The following is an 18,983-nucleotide window of genomic DNA, read 5'->3' on the forward strand; positions in this document are numbered from 1 at the left end:
GCATCACAGTGGCACAGTAGATAGCATGATCGCCTCACAGCAAGAAGGTCCTGAATAATAAAGTGACTAAGCCCTTTATGAAATCCCTTTAAAAAAAATGAATGAATGAATGGATGATAAAATCTATAATTTGACCAGTATTTTGCCTGCAACATAACACATTTGTTGGTGGGGGGTCAAAGTTTGAATTTTATTCATCAATATATCAATATTTTGCATATTTTATGGCATGCTAAACTGACTTTTCTTACTTCTGAATAATTCATGTGATGCAGTTGGCAATTATAGAATATTATTACTTCATTTAAAAAAACCTATATATCTATTTTTATTATTATTGTAATATTATTCTACATGAAAATTCTAAAGTAAAATCAAAAAGAAAAAAAAAAAGTAAACAAACCTGTTTCTTCAACAAGACCTTAATTTTTACTCTACGGTGCTTGAGATAAAAAAAATAGATTATGTATACCGTGATTAAGGATAAAAGTTAGCCAAAAGAATTATAACTTAGCGCTTACGTCATCTGACAGTAGATCAGCGTGCCCTTGGTTCCCAGCAAATAATGCTCATCAAAATGGCTGCATTCCTCCATAAACCTTAAGTCTCATACACAATGAGAAACAGCGAGGTACAGGTTGAGAGACCATTTCTCTTGACATTCACAATGGCAGGCTCATCAGTCATGCTGTCAGAGGCTAGTTTGGAATTTATGAGGAATAACGATGGGTTGAAAATAGACGAAAGCCTTGCCTATACTTCTGTATGGAGTGCTGTATGCTTTGCTTGACCCGGTCTGAAACCCTATTTCTTTCCGTCACTGACCCCCTTGGGCTGATTTTTCATTCAGAGTGATTCCAGAGTTTGGTGTCATATTAAAGTTATGGGTCTGTGCATGCCGGGGTCCTGAGGTTGTCGTCCGGCAAAGGTTGAGACATTTCACAGGGTGATTTAGAAAACATTTTTTTTTTACATAAAAATGCACTGAGACATAAAAATAGCACAAATAGGAGAGATACAAGTAGATTTTCCTGTTTAATTCTAAATATGCTACTGTCTAGAGCAGGGGTGCTCAAACTCAATCCTGAAGGGCCGGTGTCCTGCAAAGTTTAGCTCCAACCCCAATCAGAAACACCTGGGCTAGCTAATTAAGCTCTGACTAGGATTTCTAGAAACACCCTTGCAGGTGAGTTGAGACAAGTTGAAGCTAAAATCAGCAGGACACTGGCCCTCCAGGACCAAGTTTGAATACCCCTGGTCTAGAGTAATGACAAGTCTCTTTACCAGAGGTTTTGACTTTTTTGTTTGTTTGTTTGATTGATTTAACCCTAAAGCCATATACATAAAAATGTCATCCACACATCAATGGTTTTTAAAAAACTGTCCACAGGCAAATGCAAAAATGCCCTTTGGCACTGCTAGAGCATGCCAAAACAACAGTTGGCAATATACTCCTAACTGTAAAGACATATTAGCCAATCAGAAGCTTCAAAGATTGTTATTATTGGTTCAATGTGCTGCAATCTGATCCCTCTGTTGTAATATTAGGAAGAATAATTGTCCATTTCAGTAAACCTGTTACAAGCCCTGTAAGCATAGTTAGTAACTGAAGTATGCTGATTACATCAACTATTGCACATCTTGTAAACAAGAGAGATTTCAATGTCTGTCATCACACAAAGAAAATGATAATGAAGTGAAGTCAAAAATCCAGTTTCGCCTGCTATGCGACGATTTTTGGAAAAATTTCACCATGACAAAAATGGTGAATTTTCAAAAATCTTTGGTTTCAGTGACTCAGTACTTTATTTACGTGTAGACAAATGGCCAAACCACAAAGAAAAAGTTGTGGTTTTGAAAACACCCATGTTCGCGTGGACAGGTCATGTTAATTTTGGAAATCCTAAAAGATTCTAATGATTCTAGGCTAAAATATTTGGTCTTTGATTGTTGGTTTGACATGTTCACCAACAGTTGATTACTGAACATTGTGATCAGATTTTCCCTCCAATAAAATTCTATCAGTGTCAGAAGATTTCAAACACTTTCCTGTTGTATGTCTTTTTTGTCAAACCGAGAATCAATAAGAACGCTGAACCTGATGACACAAACTGGGTGACAACTTCAAACCAAATTAATGCTGCAGTTTGCTTACATTTGCTGTGAGGAATCATTTCAGACTCTGGGTTGCTGAGCGTGTCATGGATTGTTTAGTGCGTCTTGATTGTTGTTTATTGTGACATTATGACAATTAAGATCTTACCCTGTGACTTAGGGATCATACAGTCTGATAAGCTACTATCGTGTAATATTAAATTAAAAGATTAAAAATTGTGCAGCGTGAGTTGGACTTAATTCCAGTGGGAAAACCCTGGTGATGTGGTTCAATTGAAATGTAAATGCTGGCATTTAAATCGTGGTACTCACCAAACAGGTGGACTGAGAAAATATCTGCTTCCAAATAAACTCTGGCCAAACATTTCTCCTATGGCCAAATGTCTTGTGCCAAGCTACAGTCTAGGCGCTGAAGGCTGGAGAATGCTGGACATCAATGAAGACTTGTCTGTCCCTGGAGCGTCACAGGAATCAGTCTCAAGCTCTCCAGTCCTCCAAAACCACCACAGCAGCTACTTAGGATACGGCCTGGCCCAGGATTATGGAAACCTTGGGATGATCTAGTCGCTGGTCTTAGATCACATCAGTGGCACTGCATAGTCTCTGGGAGCCTCGGGATAAGTATCCCCAGGTGGAAATAGAGAATAAAGAGGATAATTAGCATAATTAGCTGCTGTTCATAGTGTATATAAACATAGTGTACATAAAACCTGCGTTGAGCACATTCATGGATCATACCGCTATGTGATGCATTAAGTGTATGCTTTGCTAAAAAGATAGGTCTTATGTTGATGGTCCTTATTGCACATTAATATTATTAGCCTGCATTTACACTGCAGATCTTGATGGTCAAATCCGATTTTGTGACTGTATCTGATTTTTTGACGACCTGCTTACATCATCTTTTAAAGGTGACTCATATCCAATTGTCTGTATTTACACTAGACATGGCAAAGATGCAATGACCTGGAAAAAAAAAGAGCGGGCGCCTACTAACAGCTAATAATTAAAGAGCGTCCTTTTCTCCGTTCCTGTATTTAATGTTTGCAGGGTAATGTTTGCCATGACATGATTTATGCACATGATGCAACAGTTTAAGTTTAGCTTATATTGTTTATGTGGTGGACGTTGTGCTTTTTTTCTCCCTCTTGCTAACATGCTTAAATACTTGTGCTACAAGACAATATAAAAGCTTTTTTGTTCTAGTAAATGAGATTTAAGGTTTGGGACTCTGCTGAAGTCTGTTTTAAAATGAAAGCATTAGACTTGGCCCCAATATTAATTCTATTTTTGGACCCCTACTCCTTTCCTTTCCGCTTGGCCCTTAAAACCAAGTGTGAAGGGGATCGCGACTGCAGTAGTTATTCCAGTTGTGTGATTTTTTTGTATTTATCTTCAGAAAATCACCGAGGGCAAGTATTGTTATCATAACAATCTAAAGTGGCATTAAGAGCATAACTGTACTGTGCATTTACACAGTGGCCATATTCTTCTATGTAAACACACCAAAAACAACATTTACATTATAGCAGACACCGTAAACAGCTTATTCCCAGCCACTAGACTCTTCTGATAGGGGATTCGAGTGTCATCGAGTGTCAGAATGCTGTGGGACTGCAATACAGGAGTTATGATTATGGATTACGAAATTTAGCAGTTTTTATTTTAGCGTTTTTTTTTTTTTTTCAAGCATGACGAACACAAATATGATTATGAATATATTAAAACATGTGCTTGTTTGTTGTAAAAATTCTTAATAAAGACAAAAAATACAAATTTGTGGATCTCCTTAGTTGTGAGCAGGTGTATTCTGGGAAAATTTCTTACCTCTTGGTTTTGAGTGTAGTCCTAAAAATCTTCGTTCGAATGGCTAACTACCCCTTCCCCTTAGCCCTACACCTTCAAGCTAAAGAGAATTGAGACACCCCTACCCCTTCACGGGAACACACAAAACAAGGGCTATGGATAAGGGTAAGGGCTAAGGGGTAGAATTGGGATTGAGCCTTGACGTCACTCACTACGTTTTTTTTAATGGCGTGCGACTCGTTTTGACAGAATCCGACCTGCTTCTGCAGACATGAGGGCACAAATCCGATTTATATCAGATAAATTTCCACAAATGAACAAGGCCATAGTAGACTGCCTGCTTAATATCTGCTGATACTGCCCATTTAACAGACATTTAACTGACCATAAGAAACTTACTTATAAGAAACAAGTAGATGTCAATTTACATTAACTCTAATGCTGTGTTCTCACCAGATGCAGAACGTGCGGATAAATCGCGCTATTCACGCGTAAATAGCCGCATGAACATTTGAGTTTACTCACTTCATACGCGCGTCAAACCCCGCTTCATTCGCATGTCAAATTCACATCAGAACAGACGCGGATTCGTGTGATGGGCAGGGCTTCTGTCTGCCCGAAGACACTAGCTTCATAGCTAAATGGCTAACATGGATTTTATGAAGAAAATTACAGCGTTTATGTGCTTTATGAAGACTGAAAAACAGTGTCAATACGTTTAGGGTCTTGTCTGAGTCCACTACATTCTTTCAAAGGTGCATCCAGCTCTGTGAGCTCATAAACTCCTCCGGAAACTTAACCTGGATGACGGAGGCTTTCAGCGGTGCTTCTGACTGAGCCAAGCCGAGTTTGATGAACTGTTGTCGGTGAAGGCTGGAGGACTTCCCTAGGAACACTGACAACAGGTTCTACATCACAATCACGCCCCCACAAGAGCAAGTTTCTGATTGGTTAACGCGGTTAAATCGAGAGAGTCAAACGCGAAAAACGCTCAATTTACCCCGCACCATTCGCGCAATTTGTATCATTCGCGCCGCGCTATTAGCGCGTATCGAACCGCAGGATGTCTATTAACGTGTTTGCATTGACTTAACATGTAAATCACTCGCGCTTGACTTGCGTTCCGCGTCTGGTGTGAACTCAGCATTACCCCAACCCCAACAAAACAGTCTATTTATAATCTAATGAATATTAGTTGGCATGTAGATGCAATGTAACTTAAATTCAACAAAATGTGCTTAAGGGACCATCAAAATAAATTGATATACAAAATTTATATTCTTTCATCAAAATCATATTCTAAAGATTTGGTTTTTTTAATGTCAGTGAAGCTCAGAGTTAGAAAACAATTCAACCCCCAACCCTAACGTGAGCAAGTATTGGATGTTGAAATACATATTGTCAATTTGATCCGTATGGCCATTCTAGGTAGAAATACTCCAAAGTCTTTGTGTTTTGTAATTTCAATAAAATACATTTTAACATTTTAATCATTGACTCTAATAATTTCATATTAAATTTGAAAACCGTAGTAAATTTTAAAAGAAAAAAATACACTCAGCCTCTTGTACATGACATGTCTCCCTTTAAGGTTTAAGAACAAAGGCTTGCTTAAAATCCTTTTTCCTTTAAAACTAAAGATATCAGTGCAACTTTCAACCAAAGCCTGCAATCCAAAAAAGCATTAGCTAAAGAAATCTGCTGTTTTCTGTCAGGTCCCCTGTGTTGGGTTACTGTTGGAAGGGAAAAGGAAACCAAAACTCCAAATGTGTCTTTCATGACTTAGCTGAAGGGCAAAAATTGTACTCCCCGTCCAATTGCCTACTTTACCAGACTTTATTGCAGGCGAGCTGGAGATTTACTTTCACTGTTTTCCCCAACAACCAAATAGTGAACATTCAAGTCAAACAGAGATTGATGGACCGGTGCCACAGACATGATGGAGGACTTGTCATATGTTCCAATAAGAGCTCACTGTGCAAATGCCCCTCCACGAGCCTTGCCATTTGTTTCTGCGCTAGTTTTTTTTTTCCCCCATTGTTTTCTCCAGAGTTCAGGGACACTACATTGTCTGGCCGCAAACAAACCTTAATGTAGACAGAGCCAAGTCGGCAAATCTCAGTGAGTACACACAGCCAGACCCCCCTCGCCTTTTCAGCTGGAAGTACACAGGAGAGTGAGGCATTTTTCAATGCATTTAGATGAGACCTTTAACAAAGGTCTCTAATGCAGATATCAATGATCCCTGAGAGAGGCTATTGGAGTGAAATTGGCTGACGGGGATGTCACTGCTTGCATGAAAAATGATGTATCCAATTTGTCCGCTTCTCTGCTCCGATCCAAGGCTGCAAGCCTACAGTCTTTGGAGGAGGAAGAGCACCAATAAAGAAGCCCGTAGAGTTGTCTAACAAGTTAACTATTTGAATTGCCACTTTACCTCCAATTTTATCGAATGTCAGAGGGAATATGATGAGTCAATGATCGAATATATAGAAATAATAACAGCCTTTGGTTTCAGCCGGGCGCCAGAGGGAGCGTTTCCCACGGCACAAATGAATCCTTTCTGATGGTAATTCTGGAAAGAATCACCCTAAAACGCCATCCCTTGAACTCCTGGAACAGGTTGGACGCTGACGGGGTTATTTTAATGGAGTGACTCCGGGAAGCCCAGTGATATAGTGCTCAGCGTCGCGCCCTTGAGGGGAAAGGTAAATTTGTGAAGTTAATCACTTAATGAGGCCAATTAAACATAGAGAGCTCAGGTGTAATGAGTGCCACCTCTGAGCCCGCAGCAAATGAGTCTGATTTCTCTCTCTGGGCAAGAGGACGACGGCAGGGTCTTCTCTGTTATCTGCCCCACAACCAATAACGACCCATTTAGGTCATTCAAATAAAGACCCTGAGCAGTGGTTAATAGGCTGTATGGGGTGTTTTGTGCAAGAATGGACCTTCAGGTCACAAAATCAGTCATAAAGCAGTAACGCATGGTTATCATCCCTCAAACCAACTGTGGTAGACTATAGCATCAGGCTAACACTAATATTTTAGCAAAAACAGACTTATAGAAAACACAAAATTTTTGGATGTACATACACAATAGACAAACTTAACATTTGGGAAAAAAATGTCATTTAAATTGAATGTAAAAAATAACCCAATGATGCGCTTGTCCATATTTAATCCAACATTGGGTTAACACAACCCATTTTTTGAGAGTGGAGAAGAGCTTAAATGTTTACGTGATCTGTATTTAATTTAAATCAGTTTGATATGATTCTGAACAACAAAGTGTATGAATATCATCAATATCAACAAAAATGTAATACAAAATATGTTCTCAGTACAGTTTAGTATTTCATATATTTGTAAATATTTGGGAAATTTACCAGAATTCTTTGAATGCAAATTAGGTTACATTAAACGATTTCATTTTTCCAATTAACTTCTCTGATGATTCTTCCAAAGATTAAGCTATATGGTATGTTTGTATACAAAAATAACGCAGGTTTTGTCATTTTGGCCACGTTTAGACTGTCAGGTCTTGATGCCCGATTCTGATTTGTTGTCTTTATGTAATTTTTTTTGCCTGTCCGTTTGCACGTTCTTTTAATTGTGACCCATATCTGATTCATGTGTTTACACTTGCCATACAATTTACAACGTCGTGCATCCCTAAAGGCAGGTTCTAGCATCTGCACCAAAATAGCCACGATGGAAGAAATGGTCTTGCTTTTAGTTCTGCGAAATATGCAAAGTTCACCCAACTTTAAAACGATTTTAAGGCAGAGAAGGAGGGAAAGGGCCATCATCGCAGCTATGGTTTATAAAAGGTGTCCTCCACCATTCAGAAGAATTTGTGGGTACGAGAGAGATCTCAGGTCTGATGGGAGCAAACTGCGGTGACTGACCACTTTCCTCCTCCATGTTTCCTCTGTTGTTGTTGTTGTTGGCAGCTCCACACATCCTCTTCCTTCTACGTCATTAGACGGCGGAGAAGTACCACATTGTCGCAAGTTTAATGACATATAAAACAGTATGCCTCAATAAATCCAATCTGCCAGTTTACATAATAGTCGTATTGTTACATATCCAATTTATATCTGATTTATTTCCACATATGAAGGAGGCCTGAAACTCTGATCTCTGAGTATCAGAATGCATGCGTTTTTTTTGCGTGTTGAAATGGTCACAGAACAGATACGATTAGTGTCACATATGAGCAAAAAATCGGAATTGGTTCACATTTAACTGCCGGTGTTTGCATGTATATTGCAGTTTAAAGACTGGGATACAGTATGTTGCAGACTAAGTACTTTTTTGTTTTTCGTTCGTTTGAAAAGACTGAGCAACGCTATACTGTATCTGAACATTCTAACACCCCTGTGCTGCAGGAGGTGGGGTTGTAAGCATGTCATGCTGCTTGCGTGTACTCCTTCAGTGTACCACTGTTTAGAGAAAAACAGTTAAGTAAACATCTGGCAGTAGCATTGAGCTATCTAATGCCAAGAACAACAAAAACAAGCAACGTAGTTGCACTATGGACGACGCTCTATTCTTAAAGCATTTGCTCAACTGCAATATGTCTATGAGATGTCTCCTGTAGGATGTCAAATAGATCTACAGTGATTTTTTCTTTAAGAAGTTTATCATTTAGAATGTTTACAAAACAAATATTTTAAAGATACTTATCAGATCTTTTTGCAGACATTCTTGTCTAAAATAATTGAACTACATTGGTTAAGATGTTGCTAGCATGATTATCCCAATGAAGATCTTGAACTGTACAACATATTAAATGTTTTGTCAGATTAAATGTAAAAGTTTTCAAACCCTCAATGAAAGTCTAAAGAATTTTTATTTTTTTTATTCATAATCTATTTTAGCAAAATTTTCCGATCTGTTAGAAAATAAAGTGTGTTAGAAAATAAGTATCAAACCAGTCTTGTTTTTTCCTTGGAATAATATTTGTAAAAAAGCTGATGACCTGGAATTGAACTAGATTTTGGTAAAAACCCAAACAATACAAACATAAAAATAAAACGAACCAAAACAATAAAGAAAAAATATGAAAAAGGAGTTATGTGTAATAACAATGAAATGACACAAGGTGAACATACTAAACTACTGAAACTTATTTAATACTTTATATAAAGGCTTAAAGATACGTCTCATATGGAGAATGAAGTCACATGAATTGCTCAGGTGTGAGTTGTTCCACAAACTTCAACATTGTAAAAATCTTAATGGTTCTGTGAGTCTTGTCTGTCAAATTTTATCTTTATTTTGAATTTTATATTGGATTCGCATCAGGTGATCGGCTGGGCCATTCTACGGCTTGAGTTTCTTTCTCTGAAAGCATTTGAGAGTTAACTTGGCTGTGTTTTGGATCATCGTCTTGCTAAAATGTCCACTCTGGTAATGTAGATGTTGGACTGAGGCAGCCAATATTAATTTACAATGATGAAGGGCAGAGGGTTGCTGAATAACTACTGAAAGATTTCAGCTGCTGTCTGGGCTTTCACTGCCTTTCTACACCTCCCTTTCTTCATGTGTTCAATACTTCTTTTTTTCCTGTGTCATTTCATTATACTTCACATAACTTAATTTGTAAACTAATTAGATTTGTGTTCTTTGCATATATGGATTTCTTTGGTTGTTACCAACATCTATGGGAAAATTCAAGTCAATGGCCCCTTTAGAAATATGTTTTCTGGGAAAAATGGTGACATATTTAATACTTATATTACTAACAAAACAGCCTAAAGGTCACTGGCAGTTTTAGCTTAAACGTTCTAGGAGGATATATGTTTTGAAATGTAATCTCCAAAGATCTACAAATCAGTATATTGGCTGACACAAGAATACAATAAATACTTATTTACATTATGTTTATATATTCTTGTTATATTATCCCAATCATAGCATAAAGTACATTTTAATAAAGCTGGAGAAAAAAAAAATACTCGAATTGGCCCACCACAATAATGATGCAAATGTTGCAAAATAACCCCTGGCCTAATTCCCCCCATAATGCACAGCAAATAGAGAAGGTTTTTCATCTGCTCATAACACAGCTCTTGATAAAATGGCAGGTGTGAGTGTATTGTACGGCTGTGACTAAAATCCATCTTTGATTTACACTATGATTAGTCTGTCTTTGAAGTGACCCGAGAGCGCTCTCTAACACTCCTCATTACGCTGACAGAATTAAACTCTATAACCGTAGAGGACTTTGATGTTTCCAGACACCCGTGAACCTGGGAGCAAAACATTGTGCTCTCTTACATCAGATACAGTGTTCGTCCCTTGGGGCAGAACATTCATTAAACGTAATAGGAACAGATAAAAGACAATGTCCTTCCCCTTGTCAAGATTAGGTGCTGTAGTGCGACCGAGACTGTGATTTTACAGACCCAAACACAGCCTGAGTGGATTTACATATGCATAAGTACAGTATTATGGACATGGCGGCTGTCTGATGAGATTTATTAGTTGGAGATTTGCTCGAATGTGTCATATCTCGGAAACAGGGCAGTATGTGTGTGGCAGGTAAATGATGGCCTTCATAAAATATTATATTACTTACTGCAATGAAATGGCATAAATCTTTAATAACATGGGTCATCGTTATATGCTAAACAGATTTGAGTCTGGCAGGGTGTTCAGAGGAAGGGCAGGACATGGGCATGTAGAGAGCATCTATATACTAAAGGTAGTGAAGGTGAAGCATGTCCATTGTTGTTAAATGTGCAGGCATAACTTAAAAAAAACACTAGTGTAATGAATCTGTTACAATTGTAAATGATTGGCTATCAAGAAATGTTGTTGAAATTATAAACAACAACAACAACGAAAATAATAGTAATCAAATTACATTCTGAATAGCCCACTTATGTAAATGAAATTATCATTTGGATTAAAAACACACATACAAACACAAATACAAAATATACAAAAAACAAAAACAACAAAACAAAACCAGTAAAAATACTAACAAAACAGTACAAACAAATGAATTAGGACTGCACAAAATAGTGTTTCAGCATCAAAATCGCAATGTGCGCATCCACAATAGTCACATATACATAGAATATGTGATATTGAGTTGGGATTATACACTCTCAGAAATAATGGTACAGTGTTGTACCAAAGAAGGTACAAACCCTTGTCACTGGGGCAGTACCTTTTCATGGGACAGAATTGCACCTTAAGACAAAGAAACAAATCTGTACCATTACAGTTTGGACATGATTTGCATGATTTACCATAGGAAACCAAAATGTACGTTTGGTTTTTAAAACCTGCAGATACAATATTGTGTCTTCATCAAAGGTACAAATCTAATCCATGAAAGGAACCACTACAGTAACAAGACACTTTATACCTTAACAGTGTCAAATGTGCTCCTTCAAAATGCCTCAATTTATTTTCAGTAAATATAAAACATCAAATACATTTTCAAAAAGTTTTTTAAGTATATTTTTGTTTAATGCAGCTTTTCCATTTACAACAAATAATAAAAAACACTAACAAATCAAAAGACATATTTTTGCTGAACGTCACACTTTTCACAGAAATGTTAAAGAAACACATGCTCGCGTCTACAATATAAATCTTTTTTTTTCTTCAATGTTCACACAATACCTTTATAATCACTTAAAGGTTTATTTAATTTACTCAATGTTAAAATAGAAATAGAATTATGTAAGCTTATTGTAATGAGATATGGACAATGTGTGATTAGTTTTACAATAATAATAATGTCTGCATGAACATTTTGCATATGCAGGACTTTTGCCAGCTCATATGTGTAGTGGAAAGCAAATACCAAAAGGTGCAGATATTAATAATGAAACTGTATTTACCAGATAATGCTTACCAAATGTTTACTAAAAATGCCTTAAATGTTTAGTTTACAATTTTTTTAACAGTTATTTTGTATTATAGAACATAATAACTAATGACTTTCTTTAAGCATGCTTTTACATGATGATTTATGTTTTAAGATGGAAATTATTCATAAATTACAGTAATGTTTATTGTAATAAGGTATTAAGGTACACTTTTGGAACTTTTTTATGAGAAATATTGTGTACCTTTATTTCAGTTGTTCCAAAAAAGGTACAGAACAGTATCATAAGAGGTCTTTTCTATACCATATAAGGTACAACTTTTACAAAAGTACAAAACTGTTCCTTAAAGAACATTATTTGTACCACCGTGTACCTTTTTTTTCTGAGAGTGTAGTGAACCAAAAATTACAGTTCAGTACATATGATTTAGCTAATCATTGTAAATTTTAACCTTTTAACCTAAGAATTATCTATTAGCGCGTTTCTTTTTTTAGGCTTGTGAATGTAAGATTTCAAGCAAATCTAAACAATTTGGAACAAGAAATTATACATTTTGCCGCCTTACCAAAGATTAATTGAGCTTAATTATTTGTCAAATGAAGACTACACAGTGTTATTTTAGATTTGATATCTGAATTTCTTTATCTTAATATTGCAATTGTCACGGTTGCTAGGAAGAATGAGGGAGCGAGGACCAACAGAAGCTGGGTTTATTAATAATAAAAACAAAAGTCAACAAAAAACAATCGAAGCAAAACATAACTAAAACATAAAAAGGCAAACAAACTTGGCTGGGCAGGCCTGGAAAAGACTGGAAGCAACGCACAATGAATCACGTATGAAGGACATATGACAAACTGGCAAAGAACAGCAGACAAGAGGAGACTATAAAGAGAAATAATTAACAAAGAAACAGGTGAACAAACTAATAATGGGTTAACAATCAGGGTGGGGCTAAACAATAGACAGGAGAGCACATGACACAAAAAAAAAACATGCTCATGTAAAATGGGACTAGAACACGCAGCCAATGAGAGAACACATTACCCGCATGTTCACATGAAATGACACTAAAGCTCACGTTGCATGTAAACATGATCCACATGTTAAACACAACACCAACAGAAGACTGATAATAATGAATGCAAGACGCGAGTACACGATAAATAAAAACACAGCAGACAGAACATAAACAAACACCACAATGAGAGCGTGCATCCCGAACATGGCCTGAGTGCAGCCAAGATGGCACTTATACAAAAAAACAAAAAAAAAAACAAAGACAGACAAGAACAGAATAAGGCCCAATGCCAATTCTATTTTTGTCCCTCTACCCCTTCCCCTTGGCCCTTGAAACAGAGTGTGCAGGGGCAGGGCTTCAAAATTTACCCCTACGAAATGGGACACCACTACAACACCTGCACACATCATCATTTCATTGCGATCTTTTGCTTCATATGAGATTGAAGATTGCGACTGCTGTAGTTATTCCAGTTGCATTATTTTCTGGTATTTATCTTCAGGAAATCACTGAAGGCATATAATATGGTATTATAATGATATAGTGTGGCAATAAGATCGCAACTTTACTGTGTATTTACACAGTTTACATACTACGTAAGTAAACATACAAAAACCACAATACCATTACAGCAGACACTGTAAACAGCTCATTCCATTCTAGCCACTAGAAGTTTCTGACAGGGTATTGGAGTGCCATTGAGTGTCAGAATGTTGTAAGACTGCTATACAGGAGTTATTATTAGGAATTATAGTGAAATTAAGCATTTTTATTTTAGCTTTTTTTTAAACCATGATGAACATGAATGTGGTTATGAAAATATTAAAACATATGCTTGATTGTTGTAAAAAAAAAAAATCGTAATAATGACAAAAAATACTAATTTGTGCATCTCTTTACTTCCGTGTGCAGGCATGCTTTTGTTGTAGCTGGTATATTCTATTATGAAAATTCCTTACCCCTTGGTTTCAAGTGTGGTCCTGAAAAATCTTCATTCCGAGGGGTATCCAGCCCTTCCCCTTAACCCTACACCTTCAAGCTAAAGAGAATTAGGACAGAATGGAGAGAATTGGGTAAGGGGAATGGCTAAGGGGTAGAATGAGGATTGGGCCCAAGAGTGCTCAAGCCAAGCACAACATGCAAGACAGGACAGGACTAGCGTCTGGACTCAAAACAAAAAATGACAAGACAGAAGAGGCAGAATCCTGACAGTAATATTCCACCAAAAACCAAAAAGCACTGTTTATTTTGTTTTATCTTTGCCTAAATCTTTTTATTATATCTTTACTTATTTTTTGGATATTGAATGCAGATGCACTCCACTACAAAATCATATCAATCAATGTAAAATTGTGAGTGATTGTCAAACAGTTACTTTAATGTAATATTGTGATGTTATATTAATATCGCAATATATATTGCAGAAACACAAAATATCACAATGTCAGATTTTCCCAGCCTGATCTCACAAGGAAACAAATTCGCAAAATCGTCAAAAAAAAAGTCGCAAATCGTACTAAATTGTATGAGTGAGATTGTATGAATTCATATGAATTAGCCACTAAATCAAAAAGTTACGAATTGGCCTGAAATTGTGTTGGTTTTTCCATTCAGCCTCTAAAACAAACTGAATGAGAATTGTATGAAATTATCTTTTGAGCCAAAACAAAACAGAAAAAATACAAATACAGTCATAAAAACAAACATAATAAATCAATCATTTTGTTAGGAAAGTATAGGTCGGGCCAAAAACACAATAATACAAACAAAAATCAAAACAATAATAATACAACTACAACAATAAAAAGAAAAAAAAAACTACAAAGCCCAACCTTTTTTTGTTTTGAATCAATAATATGGGTCAAAATAAAACAAACAAGCAAACACAACAAAAACAATAAAAATGTAACAATAAAAACACAAAACAAAAGAATACTAATATATAAATAAAAAATAAAAAATTGAACAAAAAACAATGAAAATACGAATGCAAATATAAAAACTACGAACAAGTAAAAATGAAAACAAAGAAAATATTTAGAAAAGATGACAGGATTATTATCAACTATGAAAATCCATTTACAAAATTCTGCCATCTAAGTCAGAATATACAGGGAACAATCTCAAAATGTACAGCGAAAGTTGGAGTACTTTATCCCAGCGGAAGGATTATTTAACATGACGTGGCTATGATGTGTACAGTTCTCAAAATCTGTTAAAGTAATCAGTACAAAACAAGTACAAGGACTCACCATAATTCATTACAATGACATTCTAACATCTGCAATAGCTCTTAAACACTTTTAAATTCAAAATTTAGATCATTAGAATGTTCAGACTACTCTAGTACATTAAAAAACTTTTTCCACCAAGAAAACCGCACTGAAAGCAGTCCTGAAGGCTCGACTCTGACACATGTTTGTTTTCAAGATTCGCCCTCTGACATTAAGAGACGCAGTGTGGCCATCCATGCAACTAAGCAGTAAAGCTCCAATGCAAATGGCACAACACTCTGCTCCAGTGCTGCCTCATCAGTTCTGACACCCTGCTGGAGACATAATCTGTGAGCCATATGCATAGCAAAGAATCATGGCCATCTGCCCCGGGAATACACGCATCCATCTTCATGAGGACACAGGTTTGTGTACATGTTGAAAGAGTTAGAAAAACAGACAAAAACAGGAGAGTGAAAACCACTGGCTCCCTCTGCTGAGATCAACAATGTGAGCTACAGTAATGGCAGCTCACAGGTGAAGCTAAAATACATATAGACTGCAGATCAAAAACAGTTAAAACATTTTTAAAACTTTTTTGTACAACCCCAAATCAGAAAAAGTTGGCACAGGATGGAAAATGTTAATTAAAAAGAAAGTGATTTCTAAATTTACGTTGACTTGTATTTCATTGCAGACAATAGAACAGTACATTATTTAATTTGTTTCTCATGATTTTTTTTTTACATTCAGATATGCTGTTTATGTTTACACAGCTTACACATTAACTAAAGTTTAAAATTTGATATCGTAGTGGACCACCCCTTTAAGGTGGGTAACCGTACGGGGTCCACATTGTTTTTGCATCAAAATGCACCACACATTCTATATTGGACACAGGTGGTGACTGCAGAAAGGCCAGTCAAATATCTGTATCATCTTCCTCCGCAGCCAGGACTTTGTAATGTGTGCAGAATGTGGTTTTGCATTGTCTTGTTGAATTATACATGGGCATCCCTGGAAAAGAAGGCAGCATATTGTGCTCCAAAATCTATAATACTTTTCAGCATTAATAGTGGCGTCTCAGAAGTGCAAGCTACCTTTCCCATGGGCACTGACACAGCCCCATACCATGACAGATCCTAGCTTTTGTTGCTAAAAACAGCCTGGTTAACTCATTTATTTTTTTAGTCCGGAACACACAGCGTTAATTTCTCTCAAAAAAACAAATGAAATACTGATTCATTTGACCACAGTGCATGTTTTCACTGTGTGATGGTCCATCTCAGATGCCTCTGAGCCCAGAGAAGTCAACCGCTCTTCTGGACACTGTTAACATAGGGCTTCCTTTTGGCACAGTACAGATTTAACTAGCATTTGAGGATGTAACTATCTATTGTGGTACTTGACAAGAGTTTGCCAAAGTAGTCCTGAGCCATGTGGTGATAACACTTAGATGAATGATGGTTCTTGATGCAGTGCCATCTGAAGGATCAGAGATCACAGTTGTTCAGCTTAGGCTTGTGTCCTTGTCCTTTATGCACTTAAATTCCTCCAGATTCTTTGAATCTCTTAATAACGTTATGCACTATTGAAGGTGAAATATTCAAATGTTTTCCTATCTTTCTTTGAGGGAGAAAGTTTTTAAACATTTCAATAACTTCCTAAGAGTTCCTAAGGCAAACTAAAAGACTAAAGGACTACTGCTAATGGACTAGACCTTTCTTAAATGCTGCTTTTGTACCAAATCATAATAACAATCACCTGTTGACATCACCTGTTTCAAATCACGTCATTATTTAACCAATCTACCCGATTACTAGCCCTAAATGGCTCTTTAAACAGGGCGCTGCAAAACGTCAAAATGACTCTTGTGCCAAACTGAAACGGCAAACAACAATTGTGTCACGCCATGCGCCGCATTGCGCTGAGTGTATGATAGGGCCCTTTAAGTCGTGTAAACTGATTTTTATTATTTTTTTTTTTGTATATGTGCAATTTTGACTGTATTTGACATATTAAAGCATTTTGCAGAAAATAAATAAATAAATAAAAAACGTCAACACAGCACTCAAATGGTTATTAAATCCTATTGTCCACTGAGATTCACTACATTATCATGTCTTTCCATGCATTTGACAGCCTTTTTAAGCCTTTTTAAGTTTATTTAAGTAAATTACATTGTAAAATACACTATTCTAAAAATCACAGATTTGGAACGAACAACTTTCCACTATATGAGGCTTTTTTTAAACACTGTAGATTGGCTCACCATCTTGCAGTTTAATATTTTTTACTGTTGAATACATTTTTACATTAAAATTGTTATTTTTTTTATAGTTATTACATAAAATGCATATTTATCAGTACAGTATAAATGGCTCCGCACCTAGCGCCTACTTCAGAATGATGACAGACCAGGCTAAGAATGATCTCACCACAGACCAATCTGTTCACTTTTATTTTTAGCATATTTCCTCAGAGCATCTAATCAGCGCACGAGCCCCAGCAACACCAGCATCTCCCTGCCTGGCATCTTATCAGACACCGGGGGCTTTTATCCCTTCTTTCAGTCATTAACAAGAAATAAGCAGATGAAAAAAAAGCCATCCTAGTGGTTCTGCATGATGTCAGTGCTAAAAAGGGTTTTCAGAGAGAGCTTTAAGTTTCCAGCAGTTCCGAGATGCATGTTATTTCAATCAACAAAGTCAATGTTTTTAACCGACAGCCAAAGGAACGGGGTGCTTTCAGTTCAGCTGTGATCAATTTAAGGACTTACATAATTTGAAAAATGTCGGGATTGCTAGTTTCAAAGATGCCGCTCAAGCTGAAAGAACATAAACCGGGTTTTGATACTTTGGGTAAGACATTTAATTAAGCGAAAGTGAGGCAGTAAAGTAGGTTTAAGATGACAGCTACACAATGCACTGAGACAGCTCGCCTGAACTCCTGCTAATAAGTGCTGAATTTCTCCCAAAGGTGTGTGACATGATCCTTTACCATCTGGCAGTCATCATAATAAAACTTTCAGGCAAAGTTATGAAATAAAGACTCTTTTTTTATCAGCAATGTTAGAACCCAGAATTGCAGTTTTAGGATTGGTCAAACCTTAAATTGTGTGGCTTTACAACTATGTACTGAACTACGTGAAACAATACACTTGCTGTATGTGTAACGTGTAGTTATACTGCTCTTTTTTATGTCTTATTAAAACCAGGGTGTGAAATATGGTAATTAGTGCTTGATCTTCACCAAATAACATTAAAACAAGGTGTGGGTAAATAGTTTTCTCTAATCTGTTTCTTAAATAATAGCCTAACATTATTCATTACAATTTTAGATTGTATAAATATACTTGATCCCCTCTGAATAAAGTTAAAACAAGATGTGTGTGTGTAAATGGTGAGAAATAGTTTGCTTTAATCTGTCTCTTAAATAATAGCCTAACATTAATCATTACAATAATAGATTGTACAAATACACAGTACATTTGATTACCAACAGTTCATGCTGTCCCGTGATCATCCATAGCATTTTATGCAGGAAAACATTTAGCTGGTGGTCCATAACTCCCAATTTTCAAGTTTAATGTTACACTTATATAATAACAATAATAGATCAATTGTAGCTATATATTCAAACTGCTTTTGTGTGCCATTTATAGAGAATAATTTTGTTTATTTATTTATTTTGACTGAAATGTTGCAGTCATCCACTGTACCAACGTCTACCAACAGGATTGCACTAACTCAACTCTCTGATTAGGCTAACTTGTATAAGTAGCTTTACCAGTGCTATGAGTAAGGGATGGATAGTTTAGTTAGTTGACTTTATTTATCCCTGTACGGAGATTTCATTTACATACAGTAAACCTGCACCGAGACATTTGACGATTTCACATTTAGCATTTATGGTCATTTTTAAAACCAAGGTACAACTAATCTAAATAAATAAATATCCTGACCAATAACTACC

At 36.3% G+C, this 18,983-nt stretch overlaps 1 long non-coding RNA gene across 1 annotated transcript in view; it reads right to left on the reverse strand.

Annotated features, from left to right (window-relative positions):
- Positions 1–11,409: 11,409 nt before the first annotated feature.
- The window catches only part of LOC103909056 (uncharacterized), a 31,553-nt gene continuing 23,979 nt past the window's right edge, over positions 11,410–18,983 (reverse strand). Inside the window, exons 5-6 of the long non-coding RNA XR_012393050.1 lie at positions 14,122–15,417; positions 11,410–13,775 (exon numbers count right to left, since the gene is read on the reverse strand). This is a non-coding gene — a long non-coding RNA (uncharacterized lncRNA). The remainder of the gene's footprint in view (positions 13,776–14,121; positions 15,418–18,983) is intronic.

Source organism: Danio rerio, chromosome 17, assembly GCF_049306965.1.
Source record: "Danio rerio strain Tuebingen ecotype United States chromosome 17, GRCz12tu, whole genome shotgun sequence".
NCBI classification, from domain to species: domain Eukaryota; kingdom Metazoa; phylum Chordata; class Actinopteri; order Cypriniformes; family Danionidae; genus Danio; species Danio rerio.